A 5204-nucleotide genomic window follows, 5' to 3' on the forward strand; every position below is an offset into this window, starting at 1 on the left:
TCCACGACTGAGGCTTTCATAACGGAATATGTGGAGTAATGATTAATGTTGTGTTTCTTCATGAGTTTCTGCACACTCGAGTTGTAAAATTCTTTTCCCCTGTCGATTTGAAAATTTTTCGGACACCTTTTATCGTCTCCAATAATCTTTGCGATCGTTTCGGACATTTCGTTCCCGCTCTTACTCTTGAACGGTAGCCCACGCATACTTGCTCAACACATCGATAACCGTGAGTATGTATTTATGACCCTTGTTGAGTCGAGAGTACGAACGCATGTCCACCACGTCCGCCTGCCACAGATCATCATATCGGCGTACAATGACGCGTCTTCGTGGAAAATTTCTTCTCGCTGGAGCATGTAATTCCTCGACTAATTGCCGCTTTTCGGAGGTGTTTTTGTTCTCTCGCACGTTTGATCGAGGCATAATTAATATGCGATATTAGTATATCTCGCTTACTGTGTCGAGTTAGATGTTGCATGTCTCAGCACATTCTTTATCTCATCCATCATTAATCGCAGCGCCTGCACGTTTGTTTCGAGCGCGATAATTTTTTGCTCAATTTCTCCCTGTCGATCTCTCAAAAGTTTATCCACGTATCGTTTGTTGACGACGTCGGTATCAGCTTCCGGTTGCGTTACGTGTTGAATCTTGCGCGACCTTGCGTCAAAGCCGGTAGTAGTTTGGCAGAGAGCGTTATCGCGAACGTAATTTCTTAATAATCCATTCCATTCGTAGTACAAATTGTTCGACGTTCCCAATGATAATCCGAATTTATTAATCGACATTTCGGTACCGAGAACATTGACCGAATGACACGTATCGCCGACGCATAGTTTAATTTATAATAATGCCGGCCTCGCGAAGTTCTTCGATAATTGACAAGATTTCATTGTCGTGAGCATTGTTGCCGGCTCGACGCGAGGCGTTCAGCAATCGCAAACGATCCACCAATTCGTTGGGATCGTTCCAATGCACGTAATCGATCATGTTGTCGCTGAGCGTCATGGTGCGCGGCGCGTCTATACCTCTTCCCATCTTTCTATCGGGGAATAATGGTGCAATTATATATTTATACTAGTACCCTTTATTAGTTTTAATAGGATTATTAACTTTGTTGTCATGTTTATGCGCATTTGTTATATTTAATATACTTTGATATTTATGCAAATCGTCTCGAGTATATTTTTTATGATTGGGAAATTTTTTAAAAATCAAATCGTAGATTCCTTCGGTTCCCTTATATTTTATTCCATCGATAATTATATTATCTTCCTTGTCCACATCGAAACATTTATCACCTAGCATCATTCCTTCGTTGGTAAATTTAACACCGTAGACGTAATCCATGCTCTTATTTTTATCAACACTCATAATATCTCCTATATATTTTTGCGCCAGTGGACCTAAATGCTCTCGGAACGTTTTCTGACCGGATGTTTCTAATTCGTGTCGGACCGATGTTACAAACGAATCGGGTGTGGTCTCGTAAATTTCTTCGGCGGATGTGGGTGGTATTGTTTGACGCGGTTGTACTTTTATCGGAGTAGAAACAGTAGCCATATTAGAAAATTGCTTCCTTCGCTTTGATCGATTCGGTGTCGAATATATCGGTGAATCGTTTATCGGCATATTTATCCGTGCTCGCTTTAGTCCTTGCTTGGACTCTTTTATTTTTTCCTCTTGCTTCTCCTCAAACGTCAAACTCAACGGTTCGATTTTCAACGCATCAGATTCCACAGTATTTTCGACAAGCTGTTTTAAAGGCTCGGTAATCGGTTTAAATTGCCTTTCCAATATGATATCTTCCTCCATTTTACCAGTTTTCAAAGCGCGATATTTTTTGCGAATCGATTCGCTCGTTTTTGCAATCTCTGTCGCAATCTTTTCACGATCGCCGTTCATGATGCTCGATCGATGTGTCGATGATGACTGATCGCTTTACGGTATCGCGAAATCATTAAATCCCCTTCTATATCGTCCATTGATCAACATACTATCTTTATCAATGACTACGAAGCCATATTTGCGTTGCCAACATTTCTGACACAATGCAGGAAATCGTCGTAAGACATATCGGTATTCACGTGATCGTTGTACACATGTTTCAAGTTTGTGCCGTCTTATTTAAACAGGATCAGCAGGTTCGCGTTGTCGCGTATAAGATGCTTAGGTATCTTGGCGTACGTCTGACAAAGATAGAAACAGTCAACGCTCGAGTGTCGACCCATTGCAAATACTCTCTTATCGTATCCTGCTTGTCGCATGCCACGTCATCAAAGATAAAGATGGAATTCGGAAGCGCCTCGCTCGGTGGAATGACATCGCTGTTATTAGAGAATGTAAAGTATCCGATTTCATCTATAGGTGCTAGTAAATTTTCCAAGTATTTGTATTTCGGCTGTTGAAGCGATTTCGAGTATACGTACACGTTCTCGAAACGTACACCGTGTGGACTTTCTATCAACTAATCAACACGTTTGTCTTACCACAGAAGGGCCGCAAACGATACCGCGTATAGTAGTCGGCAGCATGTTTCCATGCTTGCGTACTTTTTTCTCCGATATTAGTCTATCATCGAAATTTGATACTTTGATTACCCGCGCTTGTCGCACGAACCGCATGTTTTCTCTTTCGAATCAATTTTGCGAATGATCGCGAGGGGGAGACCTATTTATAGAAGTGTCTCGACTCGAAACCGTCAGTATCAAAAATGTTTCTCCTTCTGTCGGATGAGAGAGACATTCTCGGGCTTACCGCCAAACAACTGCAGTATATCCCAAAGATTTTATTACTTCAAAATTTTGGTGATTACGTGGAACGATTGTGGGACAAGCTTCCAGAATATATAAAGGCTGATCCGGAGGTTCGACAATATCGTTCGTGCATGCGACATTACAACCAGCCGTGGCAGCAAACACACATTGACGGTCCACCACCGTTGATAAAAGATTGCTACGAATGTCAGCGAGAATTGTAAGAGGTAGCGGTCTCTTAAATCGTGCGATAAACGCGCTTCCCATCGAATTACATATTCCCGGTTATCAGTTTTGCGGGCAGGGAACTCGATTAGAGAAACGATTGGCTAGAGGTGATCGAGGTATCAATCCATTGGACACGGCGTGTCGCGAACACGACATTGCTTACGCGCGAAGCAACGACCTCGACCAACGTCACATCGCTGATCGCATACTAGCTGCAAGAGCGCAAGAACGCATTACCGCGAGGGATTCGACTCTCGGTGAAAGAGCAGCCGCTACGACTGTTTGGGCGGCAATGAAGGCAAAGACAAAACTCGGCATGGGGATGAAAAAGCCATCGACGACAAAGAGGAGGAAGAAACGAATACTTCCAGTAGCGAAACGTGGTGATATTTTACCACTTTTACAGTTGTTGGGAGTTGTCGGTTCATTGGCCGGCGGTACGGCGGGAATCGCAAAGGCGGTAAACGATAGCAAGGCTGCGCAACGTCAGCTGGAAGAGATGCAGCGTCACAATCGCGCTATGGAAGGTCGCGGACTTTATCTCGCTCCGTACAAGCGTGGACAGGAATTCTCAACAAAGTCTAAGAAAAAAAAAAACGTCGAAAAAACATTAAAAATGCCTACGGGTGCGACAACTAACGTGCAATTGGAACAATTTGCGAAACGTATGTATATACCTTTCTTTAGAGGTGTTTTCATGCGCAATAATTTACCGATAAGCGGCGTACGACGAAACGAAAGCGGTATCGTCAATTTGGATGACGTTGATGGTCCCAGTACTCATTGGGTAGCGTACGCAAAGAGGGACGATCGTGTCGTATATTTCGACAGTTTTGGAAATCTTCGACCGCCCAAGGAACTTGTACGATATTTCGGACGAGTGAAAATTGAATACAATTACACATCTTATCAAAGTTATAATCAGAGTATCTGTGGACAGTTGTGTTTAAAATTTCTTCAAACGATCAATTTAAAGCCTGACAATCCATCGTCATGACTCAGTATTCGTTCGACATGTCACTGACACTTACGTTGACTGGCAGAAGCAGCGTTCTCGCTGTAAGCTATTTCCCCGCTATAGATTTGGTCGATGCCGATTACGAGCTCGGATTAACGGATTTTGAAACTTATCACACGATTCCGAACGTAAATTTTTCGAATAATAAATTTTATTTTGGCAACGACGACAAGGAAATTACAATTCCCGAAGGATCGTACGAATTGCACGCCATAAATGATTATTTCAAACGCGCAATTTTGCGAGATGAACACCTTTCCAGAGATGGTGAAAACGATTATGATGAGGAATATCCAATAGTGCTCCGCGCCAATCACAGTACGCTAAAGAGTGAAATCAAATGCGCCTACAGAATAACTTTACCAAACCCGACAATGTAGGATCCTTGCTTGGATTCTCGTCGAATCGTATATTGCAACCTCGCAAGTGGTATGAATCAGACGAACCTGTTAATATTATAAACGTAAATATTATTCGTATAGAATGCAACGTGACTACTGGTGCGTACAGCAACGGCATGCGCGTACACACGATACATGAATTTTCACCGAGCGTACCGCCAGGATATAAGATATCGGAAACGCCGGCACAGATCATTTATCTGCCGATCGTTGTACGGAGCATTACGGATTTAACGATACGTATTGTGGATCAAAGAGGTCGATTGCTCGATTTTCGAGGAGAGGAAATTACCGTAAGATTGCATATACGGCGGCGACAAACATAGTATGCTTGTACTGAACGAAACGGAGCACGCGAGAGACAATACTTTTACGCGGGACAATACTATTGCAGTAAGGCGAGCAGTATCGGGTGACAATAATAAGATTGCCGTTAAAAAGAAGCTGAGCGCGTTGAATCGTGAATTTTTGAAATCATTGGGATTCATCGTACGAAAAGAATGATTGATGTTTTGAATATCGGAGGTGAGCCAGTCTTTGATGATCGCATCGTCAAGATTGAGACTCATACGTACAATCGTACGCCAATACGACGCTTGGATACAGCGACGAGATACGAATACCTATACAACATCAGGATTTATACACGTTACCGTGCGAAAGCTTTCTTTACATCGAGGAAGATTTAATGTGCGTAAAGCGGAATGATGAAATGAAGGTTGTATTGGGAAACAATTGCGTCGCATTCATGTTTGATGAGCTTCGATACGAACTCGACGGAGTAGAGATTGATCGCAACAA

The sequence above is a fragment of the Camponotus floridanus genome, unplaced genomic scaffold (assembly GCF_003227725.1).
Source record: "Camponotus floridanus strain SB8 unplaced genomic scaffold, Cflo_v7.5 scaffold150, whole genome shotgun sequence".
Taxonomy (NCBI): Eukaryota; Metazoa; Arthropoda; class Insecta; order Hymenoptera; family Formicidae; genus Camponotus; species Camponotus floridanus.